The 18,512-nt window shown below is 48.6% G+C and overlaps 1 protein-coding gene across 1 annotated transcript in view; it reads left to right on the top strand.

Moving 5' to 3' along the window:
• dclk2a (doublecortin-like kinase 2a) overlaps positions 1-18,512 on the top strand; it is a 476,915-nt gene that overhangs the window by 349,481 nt on the left and 108,922 nt on the right. The window lies entirely within an intron of this gene.

Genomic DNA, 18,512 nt, shown 5'->3' with positions numbered 1-18,512 from the left:
CGCCTACCCACCCCTTTGGTATTTTAGCATCAGCGGGAGAGATGGCAGGCAGCCCACCCACCCTTAGGCCAATTGAGGCCCTTAAGTGACTAATTAATGGCCACTTAAGGATCTCTTCCTGCCACCACTGCTATTTTACCAGTGGTAGATGGGCACCGCCACCTGGGGAGGCTGCCCAGTTAAACCTGGTGGCCTCCTTGCCCCCCCCAGCAGAATGGGCTGCCCTGCTGGAACAACCCCTCGATCTTGCGATTGACCCCCACCCCCCTTGTGGGGCCTAGCTGATTGGCCCCAGTAAGCTCTGACCTCACTTACCTTCTTCTCTGGCCTCCATCGCTGGCTGGGTCTGGGGACAGCTGCAATCCCAGCACTGGCCACCATTGCCGGTGGCACTGCTGGAACTGAAGAGTTGCCGGCTTTCTGATTGGCTGGCAGCTCTTGGAGGCGGGACATCCTGCCTCAGAGGGGTGGAAGCCAGGACTGCAGGCAGTTAATTGCCTGAGGATCGTTAAATACGTCATGGCGTCCAGCGCCACCGGAGGTGGGCTGCTGCCTCCACGTGAAATCCTGGTCCAAGTCCCATTCATCCTCGCCCCTGTGGTCAATGAGGGCAATGCCTCAATTTTAAAATTCTCATCATTGTCTTCAAACCCTCCGTGGCCTCTCCCCTCCTTATCTCTGTAACCTCCTCCAGCCCAACCACCCTCCGAGATCTTTGCACTCCTCCCATTTTGGCCTCTTGCGCATCCCCAATTTTCATGGCTCCACCATTGGTGGCCATGCCTTCAGTTGCCTAGGCCCTAAGCTCTTAATCATCTGTAGATCAACTGAGACTGGACAAGTAGCCAAAGGTGGGTAATCCAGAATGCTATCTAAATCATTCTGCTCCACCTCAGCTAGATTTTTGCCTGTAAGGTGGAAGTGTTAATTCAATTCTAGGGCTGGACGCGGGGCTTCCAACACGGGGCAGAAAAGGCGGGCGCAACCCCGCCTCTGCCTTTTCATGCACCCCAGAGCGATCCTCCGGTCCTTTTGACTCAAAGTTTTAGGAGGTGGGATCCCCGTACCTTTAAAGACTTTAGAGGGACAGGGATCCCACCTCCAAAAGCTGCCAGCCAATCAGAGGGCCGGCAGCTCAGCAGTATTGGCAGCGCCACTGGGAGCGGTGGAATCCCGGAACACAGGTCGGTGAGGCGGGGTCGCTGGGGCCAGCCCTGGCAAGGGGGGTGAGGGGTGGTCATTCAGCCCAGGGGGAGAGGGGGTCCTGAGGGGGTAAAGTTGTTCCCAGTGGGGGTCCTCTGTGAGCCACAAATTGCCCACAGAGGAGGGCCTCTCCCCCAAGCCCAAGGGATGTGCCTCATTTTATAAGGCGCCCTCTTTGCTTGGCAGAGGCACCCCCTGCTGCAGGCAAGATCCCAGTGGCAGTGGGAAGAGGCCCTTAATTGGCCATTAATAGGCCACTTAAGGGCCTCAATTGGCCTCTGGGTGGGAAGACTGTCGTCGGTCTATGCTGCCCCTGGGAAGATTGCTGGGCGACAGGGAGGCGACAGGCCAGCCTCCCCCAGCCAGCCGTTGCGATACTCCATGTCCCCCTCTGCCTCCGATCCCGCCTCGGGGGGGCTCGTAAAATGCCGGCCTCAGTCCAGTTTTTGCTCATTAGTAGAGCCACTGATTTGCAATGACTGAATAAAACAAAATTATTTTTATTGAAAGACTGCAGTTTTACTAGCGTTTTGAGGATCACACCTGTTCTGTCAGTACTTTGAAAGTGAATATTGCATAGTTTAAACAAGAACTGCTTTGTCTATAGGTCAGTTCATTTTAAGCAAAAGCGACATTGTGCACAAGATTGCATACAATAAACAAGAACTACATTCTGTGCAGAATTTCAGTTTAAATCAGGGTTGTCCAACCTTTTTGCATGGGGGGCCACATTACAATTTTTGTCTGACATAGAGGGCTGCTGAGACAATTTTGGAAAGATAAAGGCATTAAAAATTTATCTTACTATTAATCAAAGCAACAACAAATGTACATTTTTGTGAAGAAGCTTTACATGAGAAGATTAATTTATTGATTTACATTCTCAACACTATGTCGGACACTGATTTAGTGAGATACCTGACATTTCTTTGCTTGCACAAGTAGTCATTGTTTTCCTGAGCACTTGTAATATCGTATTCCAGATAGATGTCCATCTGTCAGGAGTGATCTTGATCACTCTCTCTCTCTCTTTCTCTCTGTCCCCCCTCTTTGTGTTCCCCCATCTCTGTGCTGTCCTTGCTCTCTGTGTCCTCCCTCTTTCTCTCTTGGTCTCCCCTCCTTCTCTCTCTGTGCCCCCCTCTTTCTCTCTGGCCCTCCTCTCTCTCTGACTCCCCCATCTCTGTCTCTGTCCCCCCATCTCTCTGTCCCCCCCTCTCTCTGTCCCTCCTCTCTCTCTGTCTCTCCTCTCTCGCTCTGTCCCCCTTTCTCTCTCTCTGTCCCCTCCTCTCTCTATCCCCCCCCCTTCTCTCTCTCTGTCCCCCCTCTCTCTCTCTGTCCCCCCTCTCTCTTTCTGTCCCTCTCTCTCTCTGACCCCCCCTCTCTTTCTGTCCCCCTCTCTCTCTGTCCCCCCTCTCTCTCTGTCCCCCCCCTCTCTCTCCACCCTCTCTCTGCCCCCCCCCCACTCTCTCTCTCTGCCCCCTCTCTTTCTCTGTTCCCCCATCACTCTCTGTTCCCCCCACCCCACCCCCCCATCACTCTCTCACTGTCTGTCCCCCGCCCCTCAATCTCTCTCTCTGATCGTTGCAGGAAGTGGGAGCGCTTCAGCACAGCAGCTTTGTGGTTGGTCAGCTTTTTTAAAAAAATCATGCTATCAGTTTCACCCCTGACAGGTCCTGCATGAGAGCAGGCACAGCTGTTTGGCAACTTCAGACAGATTCAACATGTTCTGGCAATCTTTTAAAAAATAGTCGGAACCCACCGGCAAACCCCGAATCTGTCCGAAGTTGGGAGACCACCGTTCCCGATATCAGCACCTGTTAGCTGTGAAACTGACAGCAAGATTTTTTAAAAAGCCAGTCTGAAAGACAATAATGGGAAATTTCTCATCTCTGAAATACATTCGCAGGCCGGATGGAAACCTTTGGCGGGCCGGATCCTGGCCCGTGGGCCGTATGTTGGACAATCCTGGTTTAAATGAACAAATGAGAATGAATGAAACAGGACTCCAAAGTGGAAATAAGGAAAAAAAACATTTTGATTAATTATATTTTCTATCATGAGTTTTGAGTTAATGCATAAAATAGGAGGTGGTGTAGTGGCAGAAAAATACACACCAGAAAGAAAGCTCTTGTGCCAATCTGATGCATCGAGGATTGCTTGAGTGGGAACTGTATTCTAATTTTTTTTTTAGCTGTTCCTAGTTGCCTGACAGGTATTGGTTGACATTGTAATGCTTCTAAAACACAGTCACTGGATTCATGAGGACCATAGTCATTAGGAACAACTTTCCGTGACTTTCTACAAGTGCTCCCATAAATGACATTTTAAACCCTTATGTGCCCCTGCAGATTTGAGATTTCAGAGTGGCAAATTTTCTTTCTGCTACTTATACTTCCAGTAGCACATTTGAATCAATATGGATCTCTCGATTCAGGAATCGTTCCCTTGGATTGGAAAATTGCCAATGTCATTCCACTATTTAAGAAGGGTAAGAGAGGTAAATAGGAACTTACAGACCTGTTAGTCGAACATCAGTTATGGGGAAGTAGGATCTGTTATTAGGGACAGAGTGACTGAGCATTTGGGTGAATATGAGTTGATCAGAGAGAACCAGGTTTTATAAAGGTTAAGTCATGTGTTATGATCCCCATGGAGATCAACAAACCAAAAGAACTGAATTTACTGAATGACCCCAATAAAAAAAACAAATCGACAAGATTTGACTTTTATAACTTTTACTTTAACAATCAAACCAAAATCAACATAAACATGAATTAACAGACAAATCACAATCAATATATATTTCAAATTACACATTAGGTATCAGATACAATAAAGATAGATCCCATGGATTTACTGGGCAGTCCACTCAGCATATATAGCACCAATTACAGCCTCAACGTTCTTCAAAGCTCTGAACTTCCTCAGGTAGATCTTCAACTCCTGTAACACCGATTCTCATCTGACAGCAGTTCCCTTTCAACCTGAACTCCACGGGTACGGTCTTACAGTCTTCACCCAGAATGGCACATTTCTCCAGTACCTCCTCAGCTTTGCTCAGAAGAGTCTTGATGGCGTGGATCCACCAGTGTTACCTTTATCCGAGCCGTTCAGTGACAACCCTATGCATAGTATGGCTGGGTCTGGTTAATCAGTTACTTTAAGTAACAGCAAAAGCTGCAACAACTCGTATTTGCCTGTGGCCAGCTCCTTGTTCCGACCTTCACTTTCTTCAGCCTGTCTGAACTCCACTCCTGCGTGATCTGAGCTCCGATGGCTCTGTGTCCTTTTATCTGGGTTGAAATAATTTCAGTTTCCCCAGAAACCCAAGTTTTACTTTCAGTTTTAGTTTCCCTTTCAGTTAGAGTCTGTCTCAGAAAAAAGCAAACTTTGAAACCAGGGTCAGTACACCTCACAGAACATTTGACAAGTCATTTTGTTCAGACATCAGCTCAAACATGCACCCCCACTGGTCCAGCAGACCGCGGACTCTATCACACATGTTAGAAGACCTTGTTGGATTTTTTGAGGATGTAACAAACGTGGTAGATAAGGGAGTGTAAGGGATGTTATTTATTTGAACTTCCAGCAGACATCTGCCAAGGTTCCACACAAGAAACTGCTAATAAAAAAGAAAGCGAATGGAATGGGACGCAATTTGTTAGCTTGGACAGGGAAATGGTTAGGAGGTAGGAGACAGAGTGTAGGGATAATGGGTATTTATTCAAATTGGTAGGATGTGACTAGTTGTGTCTCCAGGAATTTGAACTGGAGCCTCAGGTTTTCACTATATTTATAAATGACTTGGATGAACGAGTAAAGAGCCATATATCTAAGTTTGTTCACGACACTAAATTAGATGGCACAGTAAATAGTGTAGATGGGAACAGAAAGTTGCAAAGGGACATAGATGGATTAAATCCCCTCACCACCAACTAAGGTGACCCCTCCACTGTCCTTAAGTTGTCAGATTGCTTGTACTGGGTGAGCACAAATTTTCTCCAACTAAATATTGACAAGACCAAAGCCACTGTCTTTGGTCCCTGCCGCATACTCTGCTCCCTAGCCGCTGATTCTATCCCCTTCCTTGTAGCTGTCTGTGGCTGAACCGTACTGTTCGTGACCTTGGTGTCGTACTTAATCCCAAGACGTTGAAGGTGGAATATAAATACAAATTGTTATTGTCGTTAAGCTAAAGGATGTCCATTTAAGTTAGTGAAAAATTTGTTTGAAAGAGATATATTAGAAATAACTTCTTTATATGAGAGGTGATAAGTGTTTGATTATAATCTGTCAAGCAAGCTAATAGCTTCAAGGATATTTGGAATTGAACATGTCAGTGGAACTGTCAAATTTGTATTGAATGGAGCTGTCAGTCATGTTCCAACCTTTTGATTTGCTTCTTACTCCAGTAAAATACTCCATGTAGATTAAAAAGTAATTTTCTTTTGCAAGTTCTCCCTGTGTCTGCGTGGGTTTCCTCCGGGTGCTCCGGTTTCCTCCCACATGCCAAAGACTTGCAGGTTGATAGGTAAATTGGCCATTATCAATTGCCCCTAGTATAGGTAGGTGGTAGGGAAAAATATAGGGACAGGTGGGGATGTGGTAGGAATATGAAATTAGTGTAGGATTAGTATAAATGGGTGGTTGATGGTCGGCACAGACTCGGTGGGCCGAAGGGCCTGTTTCAGTGCTGTATCTCTAAACTAAACTAAACTAAATGAGTGGGCAAAACTCTAGCAGATGAAGTTCAATGTTGGGACAGTCTGAAGTCATCCCTTTGAACCTAAGAAAGATATATCAGAGTATTTTCTAAATGGCAAGAATTTAGGAACCATGTGGATGAAAGATTTAAGGGTCCAAGTACAGAAATCACGAAAAGCTAGTGGACAGGTCCAAAAAATTATTTAAAAGTCTAATGGAATGTTGACCTTTGTCTCAAGAGGACTGAATACAAATGAGTAGAAGTTATGTTACAGCTATATAAACCTCTGGTTCAAACCCATTTAAAGCACTGCATTCAGTTCTGGGCACCGCACCTCAGGAACGATATATTGGCCTTGGAGGGAGTGTAATGTAGAATCACCAGAATGATACCATGGCTAAAAGTGTTAAATTATGAGGACAGGTTGCCGAGACTAGGCTTGAATTTCCTTGAATATTGAAGATTAAATGGTAATCTAATTGATAAATTTAAAATAATTAAAGGATTTGATAGGGTAGATAGAGAGAACCTATTTCATCTGGTGAGAGAGTCCAGAACAAGGGGGCATAACCTTAAAATTAGAGCTAGTCATTCAGGGGTGATGTCAGAAAGCATTTCTTCACAAAACTAATAGTGGAAATCTGGAATTATGTCCCCAAAAAAAGCTCTTCAGGCGAGGTCAATTAAAAATGTCAAAACCTCTATGAATAGATTTTTGTTCGACGAGCGTATTAGGGGCTACGGAACCAAGGTGGGTAAATGGGGTTAAGATACAGATCAGCCGTAATCTATTTGAATGGTGGAACAAGCTTGAGGCGCTGACTGACTACATCTGTTCCTATGTTCCTTTATGCGTAATACTCACGCAATCATTCAGACAGTACGTGGTGATGGAGAGGAAAGGAGTACAGCAGGAATAGCAGCAAAAGCTGGGGTTTCTTTAATGAGTGAAGAAATTAGAATTAAAAGAAAGGCTCATAAAAAATCTAGAGGGTGGAACACAAAAGAAAATCAAGCCAAATATAGATAATATAGACGAAAAGCAAAAAAAAAATAGAAAGGCTAAGAGAGGCTATTGAGAATCACAGGCAGATTATGTGAAGGGAAATACTAAATATATACGGACTGAAATGCGTAGCAGAGGTTGCATGTTAGTGTATGTTTGAGATGCACCCTCCTGGGGCCTCCACTGTGAACCCCATGGACATTCTCTGTGTCAGGTGAAGTTCCTGTCATTAAAATGGTGCGTGTTCACAGCGCTAGGGGTGGATCTAGGGGGTCCCGCTCAGTGGGGAGGCTGGAAAGTTCAGTGAAAGAATAGCCACTGTTGGGGATGGGCCAGAGGATGCCAAGTCCACCAAGTCCACCCTTGCAACTGCTCTAAGTGGTCTGCAACAGGCCAATCCGAATACTTTGACATTAGGCTGCAACCCAGAGCATTGGGCAGCAAGGACAGAAAATTGAAACTAGTAATTAGAAATGTTCTTTGGTCTGCAGGCATGTAAGCAATGCTGATCCCTAATGGTAACTGTTAGGACAATTGCCCTTCTCAACATTGCCTCCTTTGGTACAAAACAAAATACTGCAGATGCTAGAAATCTGAAATAAAAATAGAAAATGCTGGAAATACTTAGCAGGTCAGGCAGCATCTGTGGAGAGAAAAACAGAATTAACGTTTGAGATCGATGACCTTTCATCAGAACTGGCAAAAGTTAATTGGCCTCAAAGGTTAACTCTGTTTCTCTCTCCGCAGATGCTGCCTGACCTGCTGAGTATTTCCAGTAGTTTCTATTTTATTTCTGGCCTCCTTCTGAGTTGTAAAACTCTGAGTTTTCTAACTTTGGGTGAAGGTGTTATATGTGTGATAACAGACCAGTCCCAATTTTCATTTCCATTCCTTCAATGGATGTGAATGTCAGGGGAGATGTATAACGGATGGCTGGTCCAATCTTGCCTGTTATCCACTTCTTACACTATCACCCAAGGTCAAAATCACCCCATGACTGAAATCACAATCAGAGACTGCAGCAATATAAACAGAAAAATGTGGAACCATTATGTTTCTGTTCCTCTTTGAACCACTGGGCATCAAATTCAAATTCCAGTACCAAATTCAAGATTTCAGGTGATAACTCACATACTTACAAATAAGATGAAATGGAAACCTAGCAATCTTGGTGAATGTCCATCTACCCAGTGCACCATGCTGACATGCTGGAGGAATCTACTTTGTCTTAAATGGCAGTTTACTCTTTCACATGTGCAACAACTACACAGATACACAGAGTCCCACCGAAAAGGAGTGCATACCGGATAAATGCAGACCCGTGCCCATGATTCTTCCACCCACTGTAGGAAACACACTTGTGCTTTTCTGAGATATGCTCAAGCAGGCAAAGCTCTGCATAAGGAAGGCTGAATTTAGTACAGCAGTTTGGAGTGGCAATGGAGACGAGGTGGGCTGGAGAACAGCATGACATTGGTTCCGGATCTAGTCAGTGGTGGGAAAGCATGAAGGTGGCCTTGTTGCCCCTACATGACATGAGTGTAATTTAAGTTGTAGAACTGTTAGTTTTAATGCATTTGTAATTGTAGGCGATTCAATGAGGGACTTGGAATTAACTGGACGCGGACAGCCTTCACGTGCCTTTAGAACCCTGGCCGTTGAAAGCTGGCGTCACCAAGGCGAGGCCTCAGAGCTGCGACGGGTAGGCAGCCATGACCAGCACTGCTTGTGGGGAAGAGAGGGGAGCAGAGGCCATTGTTGGCCTGTAGTGCTCTGTGCTCTGCATGGGTGAACTTGGTCTCAGGTGGCAGTACCAGGTGAGCTGGGTCTCGGGTGATATGCAAGAATGAGCAGGGCATTGGGTGCTCTGCAAGGGTGAGCTGGGTCTCGGGTGGTCTGCAGGGGTGAGCTGAGTCTCGGGTGGTCTGCAGGGGTGAGCTGAGTCTCGGGTGGTCTGCAGGGGTGAGCAGGGTCTTGGGTGGTCTGCAAGGGTGAGCTGGGTCTCGGGTGGTCTGCAAGGGTGAACTGGGTCTCGGGTGGTCTGCAAGGGTGAGCAGGGTCTCGGGTGGTCTCCTAGGCTGAGCTGGGTCTTGGCTGGTCTGCTAGACTGAGCTGGGTCTCGGGTGGTCTGCTAGACTGAGCTGGGTCTCGGTTGGTCTGCAAGGGTGAGCTGGGTCTCGGGTGGTCTGCAAAGGTGAGCTGGGTCTCGGGTGGTCTGCAGGGGTGAGCTGGGTCTCGGGTGGTCTGCAGGGGTGAGCTGGGTCTCGCGTGGTCTGCAGAGGTGAGCTGGGTCTCGGGTGGTCTGCAAGGGTGAGCTGGGTCTTGGGTGGTTTGCAGGAGTGAACTGGCGCTTGGGTGGTCTGCAGGGGTGAGCTGGCGCTCAGGTGGTCTGCAAGGGTGAGTTGGGTCTCGGGTGGTCTGGAGGGGTGAGCTGGGTCTCAGGTGATCTGCTAGGCTGAGCTGGGTCTCGGCTGGTCTGCTAGGCTGAGCTGGGTCTCGGGTGGTCTGCAGGGGTGAGTTGTTGCTCGGGTGGTCTGCAAGGGTGAGCTGGCGCTCAGGTGGTCTGCAGGGGTGAGCTGGCGCTAGTGTGGTCTGCTAGGGTGAGCTGGGTCTTGGGTGCACTGCAGGGTTGAGCTGGATCTCGGGTGATCTGCAAGGTTGAGCTGGGTCTTGGCAGGTCTGCAGGGGTGAGCTGGGACTCGGGTGGCCTGATAGGCTGAAAAAGGTCTCGCGTGCTCTGCAGGGGTGAGCTGGTGCTCATGTGGTCTGCAAAGTTGAGCTGGGTCTTGGGTGGTCTGGAGGGGTGAGCTGGGTCTCGGGTGGTCTGCAAGGGTGAGCTGGGTCTCGGGTGGTCTGCAAGGGTGAGCTGGGTCTCGGGTGGTCTGCAGGGGTGAGCTGGGTCTCGGGTGGTCTGCAGGGGTGAGTTGGGTCTTGGGTGGTCTGCAGGGGTGAGTTGGGTCTTGGGTGGTCTGCGTGGTGAGCTGAGTCTGTGGCAGTAGCGGGTGAGCAGGGTCACGGGTGGTCTGAAAGGGTTGCTTAGCTTTGGGTGTCTGTATCGGATGCCTGTACTGCTGGGCGAGAGGATTGGCTATCAGCAAAGGTGGGCACTGAGGGCCATTAGGGAGTCTGCCGGGAGAAGTAGCAAAGGGAAAGCTGCCAAGATGGGTCTGTATCTGCAAGGACAGTGCTCTGGAGGCCTACTGATCACCTGGCATGGGTCTCATACACTCTGTCATTTGGACCGCCGCGGCGTAATTTTTTAAAATTCATTCATGGGTTGTGGGCATTGCTGGCTAAGCCAGCATTTATTGCCCATCCCTAATTGCCCTTGAGAAGGTGGTGGTGAGCCGTCGTCTTGAACCGCTGCAGTCCATGTGGGGTAGGTACACCCACGGTGTTGTTAGGAAGGGAGTTCCAGGATTTTGACCCAGCGACAGTGAAGGAACGGCGATATAGTTCCAAGTCAGGATGGTGTGTGACTTGGAGGGGAACTTGCAGGTGGTGGTGTTCCCATGCATTTGCTGCCCTTGTCCTTCTAGTTGGTAGAGGTCACGGGTTTGGAATGTGCTGTCTTAAGAGCCTTGGTGCATTGCTGCAGTGCATCTTGCAGATGGTACACACTGCTACCACTGTGCGTCGGTGGTGGAGGGAGTGAATGCTTGTTGGTGGGGTGCCAATCAAGCGGGCTGCTTTGTCCTGGATGGTGTCAAGCTTCTTGAGTGTTGTTGGAGCTGCACCCATCCAGGCAAGTGCAGAGTATTCCATCACACTCCTGACATGTGCTTTGCAAGTCACAATGGTGGACAGGCTTTGGGGAGTCAGGAAATGAGTTACTTGCTACAGGATTCCGAGCCTTTGACCTGCTCTTGTAGCCACGGTATTTATGTGGCTACTCCAGTTCAGTTTCTGGTCAATGGTAGCCCCTAGGATGTCGATAGTGGGGGATTCAGCGATGGTAATGTCATTGAATATCAAGGGGAGATGGTTAGATTCTCTCTTGTTGGATATGACCATTGCCTGGCACTTGTGTGGCGCGAATGTTACTTGCCACTTATCAGCCCAAGCCTAGACATTGTCCAGGTCTTGCTGCATTTCTATACGGACTGCTTCAGTATCTGAGGGGTAATGCTGCGCCTCCGAGGGAGGGAGGACTCGGAGGCAGCTGTGCCTGCCCGTGAAGCTTCAAGACAAGAGCAGCAGCCGCCACCCATAGCAAGAAGGGCCCACCTGAGCTGGAGAGTTTATCGGACTCCAGTCAGCTATCTCCAGATTTCCAAATGGCATTGTCAGTGAAGACTTCATCTCTCCAGCAAGTCCATTACCAAATCATGCGCCCTGCTGCAGGATGAATTACAATCTAAGGGAATTGGTGGGTGCCCTATGCCCATGGTATCGAAAATCACCATGGCACTTAACTTTTATGCATTTAGATCATTTCAGGGATCCACTGGGGACATTTGTAGGGTCTTGCAGGCAGTTGCATCAAGGAGATGACCAATGCCCTCTTCAAGAGGTGACTATGCGCTATCGGACCGACCCTGTCAGTCAGGCCGAGCGGGCCATCTGATTCGGGGCCATCGCTGGATTTTCCCCCAGGTGCAAGGTGTGATAGATGGCACACATGTGGCCATCAAGGCTCCAATGGACCAGCCAGCTGCCTTCATCAACAGGAAAGGCTTTCATTCCATCAACGTTCAACAGATCTGTGACCACAGAAAGTGTTTCCTGTAGGTGTGTGCCTGCTTCCCAGGAAGCAGCCACAACCCCAACATACTTTGACAGTCCCAAGTGCCACAACATTTCCAGCCACCCCGCTTGCCTTCAGGATGGATTCTCAGGGACAAAGGCAACCCGTTGAAGACCTGGCTACTCACACCTGTGAGGAACTCTCGCACTGCAGCAGAGGAGAGGTACACTACTTGCCACGGCTCTACCGGAGTGACCACCGAGCAGGCCATTGGGCTACTGAAGATGAGACTCCGTTGCCTAGATTGATCCGGTGGAGCTCTACAGTATGCCCCAGCAAGAGTCTCACACATTGTGGTGGTCTGCTGTACTCTGTACAATCTAGCACTGCAGAGGAGGGAAGCCTTGCATGATGAAGGTATGATTGAACATCACTCCTCAACTGACGAGGAGGATGTGGAGGAGCCTGATAAGCAGACAGAACTGGATCTTGAACTCCTTGCACCGGAGACCAGGCACATTGAGCAATGGGCCAAGGAAACAAGAGACAATCTCATACTTATCTGCTTCCAACCACCATGATGGCCTCTCTAAGTAATAAAGATTCACCTCAATGCATTCAGTCTGTCACCTCCTTTCTATGTGGTTCCATGCATAGTGCCCAGTTTAACTAGGCGCTGTGGCCCATGGAAGACGTTAATCAAATGAGGGCTGTACCTATACCAGCAGCCACTAAAGAGGAAGGGTGAAGTCAGCATCTCACAATTCAGGCATGATAGAATGATCACTTCTACACAATGAAAGTTAATTACAAAAACAAAAGAACTTTATATGACAAAACAAATGTCAAACGCCCGTAAAATCCCAAGTGTCTCTAGCTGGTTTCTTTCTATGTTTACGATTGAATTAGAACATTACAGCACAGTACAGGCCCTTCGGCCCTCGATGTTGCGCCGACCTGTGAAACCATCTGACCTACACTATTCCATTTTCATCCATATGTCTATCCAATGACCACTTAAATGCCTTTAAAGTTGGCGAGTCTACTACTGTTGCAGGCAGGACGTTCCACGCCCCTACTACTTTCTGAGTAAAGAAACTACCTCTAACATCTGTCCTATATCTATCACCCCTCAACTTAAAGCTATGTCCCCTCGTGTTTGCCATCACCATCCGAGGAAAAAGACTCTCACTATCCACCCTATCTAACCCTCTGATTATCTTATATGTCTCTATTAAGTCACCTCTCCTCCTCCTTCTCTCCAGCGAAAACAACCTCAAGTCCCTCAGCCTTTCCTCGTAAGACCTTCCCTCCATACCAGGCAACATCCTAGTAAATCTCCTCTGCACCCTTTCCAAAGCTTCCGCATCCTTCCTATAATGCGGTGACCAGAACTGCACGCAATACTCCAGGTGCGGCCGCACCAGAGTTTTGTACAGCTGCAGCATGACCTCGTGGCTCCGAAACTCGATCCCCCTACTAATAAAAGCTAACACACCATATGCCTTCTTAACAGCCCTATTAACCTGGGTAGCAACTTTCAGGGATTTATGTACCTGGACACCAAGATCTCTCTGTTCATCTACACTACCAAGAATCTTCCCATTAGCCCAGTACTCTGCATTCCTGTTACTCCTTCCAAAGTGAATCACCTCACACTTTTCCGCATTAAACTCCATTTGCCATCTCTCAGCCCAGCTCTGCAGCCTATTTCCCTCTGTACCCTACAACACCCTTTGGCACTATCCACAACTCCACCGACCTTCGTGTCATCCGCAAATTTACTAACCCACCCTTCTACACCCTCTTCCAGGTCATTTATAAAATTGACAAACAGCAGTGGCCCCAAAACAGATCCTTGTGGTACACCACTAGTAACTAAACTCCAGGATGAACATTTGCCATCAACCACCACCCTCTGTCTTCTTTCAGCTAGCCAATTTCTGATCCAAAGCTCTAAATCACCTTCAACCCCATACTTCCGTATTTTCTGCAATAGCCTACCGTGGGGAACCTTATCAAACGCCTTACTGAAATCCATATACACCACATCCACTGCTTTACCCTCATCCACCTATTTGGTCACCTTCTCGAAAAACTCAATAAGGTTTGTGAGGCACTACCTACCCTTCACAAAACCGTGCTGACTGTCGCTAATGAACTTATTCTTTTCAAGATGATTATAAATCCTGTCTCTTATAACCTTTTCCAACATTTTACCCACAACCGAAGTAAGGCTCACAGGTCTATAATTACCAGGGCTGTCTCTACTCCCCTTCTTGAACAAGGGGACACCATTTGCTATCCTCCAGTCTTCCGGCACTATTCCTGTCGACAATGACGACATAAAGATCAAGGACAAAGGCTCTGCAATCTCCTCCCTGGCTTCCCAGAGAATCCTGGGATAAAACCCATTTGGCCCAGAGGACTTATCTATTTTCACACTTTCCAAAATTGCTAACACCTCCTCCTTGTGAACCTCAACCCCATCTAGCCGAGTAGTCTGAATCTCAGTATTCTCCTCGACAACATTTTCTTTCTCTACTGTAAATACTGACGAAAAATATTCATTTAACGCTTCCCCTATCTCCTCTGAGTCCACACACAACTTCCCACGACTATCCTTGATTGGCCCTAATCTAACTCTAGTCATTCTTTTATTCCTGATATACCTATAGAAAGCCTTAGGGTTTTCCTTGATCCTATCCGCCAATGACTTCTCGTGTCCTCTCCTTGCTCTTCTTAGCTCTCCCTTTAGATCCTTCCTGGCTAGCTTGTAACTCTCAAGCGCCCTAACTGAGCCTTCACGTCTCATCCTAACATAAGCCTTCTTCTTCCTCTTGACAAGCGCTTCAACTTCTTTAGTAAACCACGGCTCCCTCGCTCGACAACTTCCTCCCTGCCTCACAGGTACATACTTATCAAGGACACGCAGTAGCTGCTCCTTGAATAAGCTCCACATTTCGATTGTGCCCATCCCCTGCAGTTTCCTTCCCCATCCTACGCATCCTAAATCTTGCCTAATCGCATCATAATTTCCTTTCCCCCAGCTATAATTCTTACCCTGCGGTATATACCTGTCCCTGCCCATCGCTAAGGAAAACCTAACCGAATTGTGATCACTATCACCAAAGTGCTCACCTACATCTAAATCTAACACCTGGCTGGGTTCATTACCCAGTACCAAATCCAATGTGGCATCGCCCCTGGTTGGCCTGTCTACATACTGTGTCAGAAAACCCTCCTGCACACACTGGACAAAAACTGACCCATCTAAAGTACTCGAACTATAGTATTTCCAGTCAATATTTGGAAAGTTAAAGTCCCCCATAACAACTACCCTGTTACTCTCGCCCCTGTCGAGAATCATCTTCACTATCCTTTCCTCTACATCTCTGGAACTATTCAGAGGTCTATAGAAGACTCCCAACAGGGTGACTTCTCCTCTCCTGTTTCTAACCTCGGCCCATACTACCTCAGTAGACGAGTCCTCAAACGTCCTTTCTGCCGCTGTAATACTCTCCTTGATTAACAATGCCACACCCCCCCCTCTTTTACCATCTTCTCTGTTCTTACTGAAACATCTAAATCCCGGAACCTGCAACATCCATTCCTGCCCTGCTCTACCCATGTCTCCGAAATGGCCACTACATCGAGATCCCAGGTACCAACCCATGCTGCAAGCTCACCCACCTTATTCCGGATGCTCCTGGCGTTGAAGTAGACACACTTTAAACCAAGTTCTTGCTTGCCAGTGCCCTCTTGCGTCCTTGTAACCTTATCCCTGACCTCACTACTCTCAACATCCTGTACACTGGAACTACAATTTAGGTTCCCATTCCCCTGCTGAATTAGTTTAAACCCCCCGAAGAGCACTAGCAAATCTCCCCCCCAGGATATTGGTACCCCTCTGGTTCAGGTGAAGACCATCCTGTTTGTAGAGGTCCCACCTACCCCAGAAAGAGCCCCAATTATCCAGGAAACCAAAACCCTCCCTCCTGCACCATCCCTGCAGCCACATGTTCAACTCCTCTCTCTCCCTATTCCTTGCTTCGCTATCACGTGGCACAGGCAACAACCCAGAGATAACAACTCTGTTTGTTCTCGCTCTAAGCTTCCACCCTAGCTCCCTGAATTTCTGTCTTAAATCCCCATCTCTCTTCCTACCTTTGTCGTTGGTGCCTATGTGGACCACGCCCTGGAGCTGCTCCCCCTCCCCCTTAAGGATCTCAAAAACACGATCCGAGACATCACAAACCCTGGCACCTGGGAGGCAACACACCAACCGTGAGTCTCTCTCATTCCCACAGAACCTCCTATCTGTTCCCCTAACTATGGAGTCCCCATGACTAATGCTCTGCTCCTCTTCCCCCTTCCCTTCTGAACAACAGGGACAGACTCTGTGCCAGAGACCTGTACCCCATTGCTTACCCCTGATAAGTCGTCCCCCGCAACAGTATCCAAAACGGTATACCTGTTGTTGAGGGAAACGGCCACAGGGGATCCATGCACTGCCTGTTGGTTCCCTCTCCTTCCCCTGACGGTAACCCATCTACCTACTTCTTTTACCTGAGGTGTGACTACCTCCCCATAACTCCTCTCAATAACCCCCTCCGCCTCCCGAATGAGCCGAAGTTCATCCAGCTCCAGCTCCAGCTCCCTAACGCAGTTCTCGAGGAGCTGGAGTTGGGTGCACTTCCTGCAGATGCAGTCAGCAGGGACACTCTTGGCGACCCTTACCTCCCACGTTCTGCAGGAGGAACATACAACTGCCTTAACCTCCATTCCCACTATTCTAAATTCCCAACAAATCTACTGAAAAACCAAAAAAAAAGTCAAAACTTGTTAGCTTAGCAATCCGACGGACAGAACTTTTTAAATAAAAAGCTTACCTTATCAACATACCAGAGTCCTTTTTTTTGGTTAGAGGAGGAGGGTGGGTGGGAGACACTACACGTGATTGCTTCTAGGAGGCATAACCACTGCACTAACAGCTGGGCTGATCACACTGCCCCTTGGCCTGGGTTGACTTTGGCAGCTGTCCTCTGGATACATGAGGCCTAGAGGGCACCAGCTGCCTGAGGGTTTCCTGCACAGTCGCAGGACTTTCCTCAGGTGTTGTGGCCTCTGGAGCTGGCTACTCACACCTGTGAGGAACTCTCGCACTGCAGCAGAGGAGAGATACACTACTTGCCACGGCTCTACCGGAGTGACCATCGAGCAGGCCATTGGGCTACTGAAGATGAAACGTCGAGCTCATGGCCAAGGCGATGCAGTGCAGGTCTTCATGCACCTGCAGGATATGGTTCACCATGAGGGTTGCCAACCTCTAGATGGAGGATGCCATGCACTCACATGCCCGAGACATGGCAGCAGTCGTGGCATGGATGGACCTTTCCATCTTTTGCTCATGGCTGTGCATTGCCTCTGGCATCTCTGCCAGATGTTGCTGTACCTCTCTCTGCAACTCCAGCATGCCCTGTGTTGTCAGTACCAGAAGCTTGTCATGAGCCCGGGGCTCATCATGGGCCTGGTTGCACACAATCCTCTGACTGTCAGTGGCCTCAGCTGTCTCAGCCTCAGCCAGCTGCTCGGGCGCGTGTGCGGTACTGTCTCCAGATTGTGACCTTGATTCTAAAGCCAAGCGGAATCCCACTGAGGTGAAAGTATCTGTGCTGGTGAAAAGTGCAGGAGAGTCATGGGACGCTGCATCCTCTGACTCCGGATCCTCCTCAGAGGTTGAATTATGTCCCCCTTCTGCTGGAGTCTCCTGTGGATGCTGACCTGCACGAGAGAACACAGACATGGATGGGTTAGGCTGTGCAGATCATCATGCCATCCAAGCATGATGTGGATCTCCAGAAGGGTGTTGGATGTCAATTGAACACAATCCTCATTCTCTTGCGCTGAGACCTCAGTCTCTTCATCCACTATCGAGTGGCCGCCCTGTTGCCCGTTCACTCGTGTGTCTCCTCCTCAGCCATCAAGAGAGGCCATATGTCTGCTATTCCTCTGCCAGTCCGTGAGGTCTCCATTCTATTATGGGCCCGCTTCTCCTGCAAGTGGAAAGAGAGATGGTAAGTCTTAGCAGGAAAAGCGAGATAACAGTTCTGCTAGTGGCAGCTCCTTGTTCACTGCTGGAGTTACCTACCATCCAGGCTTGCTTTGTCAGGCAGGAGGTTCTCTTCTTGCCATCTCTGGCGAAGAGGACCTCCCAATTTTCCCTTTCAGCCTGGAAGAGAATCTATAGGGACGCATGGCTAAATCGTGGAGCCACCCAGTGTCTTGCCTCAGACATGGTCCCAGTTCTATCATGCATTGTTCAGACGGTCTGAAATCCTGGTGCAGCGGGGTCCAGGAGTTGCAGTCATAGGAACCAGCAGCTACAATAGTGTTCCAGGGGGAGGGGGGTGGGGGGATCCAGCAGTTCAAAGTACCATCAAAGGGCTCCAACAGCACTCCAAATTCACTGCCTCACTGAAAGGCAACAATTCAAGCAGGACTGGCAGTGTTTTAAATATGACGCCAGTTACTGCTGAGGGATCAGCTAATGATGTAATCAGTGCCTTGGAGCCGGCTCCGCCACGAATTGGATTGGCCCCGCGCCTCCATTATTGTAATTGGCCGCCCACCTTGTGATTGTGGTGGGTCTGCCGCGCATGTGATGAGCGGAGCTGACGCCCACTTGCAGGGTCTGCCGGTGGGACCCACAACGGGGTCACTGAGTTCAGCCTGGAGTGTGCATTTGAAAAATCAGCCCTATACAGTAAATACTAACCTACAGGGTACATGTAGACTGCTTTATCGCCAAGGTATACCAGCCACATACTTATCACTAGACTAGACCATTAGGGTGCACAGTTATATACTGATCATTTCTACCTTTCTTCATGTGGTTCCAGCAATCAATT

The sequence above is a fragment of the Heterodontus francisci genome, chromosome 1 (assembly GCF_036365525.1).
Source record: "Heterodontus francisci isolate sHetFra1 chromosome 1, sHetFra1.hap1, whole genome shotgun sequence".
NCBI classification, from domain to species: Eukaryota; Metazoa; Chordata; class Chondrichthyes; order Heterodontiformes; family Heterodontidae; genus Heterodontus; species Heterodontus francisci.
Note: the sequence above shows the minus strand (reverse complement) of the source record. Positions and strands in the feature narration are given on the sequence as shown.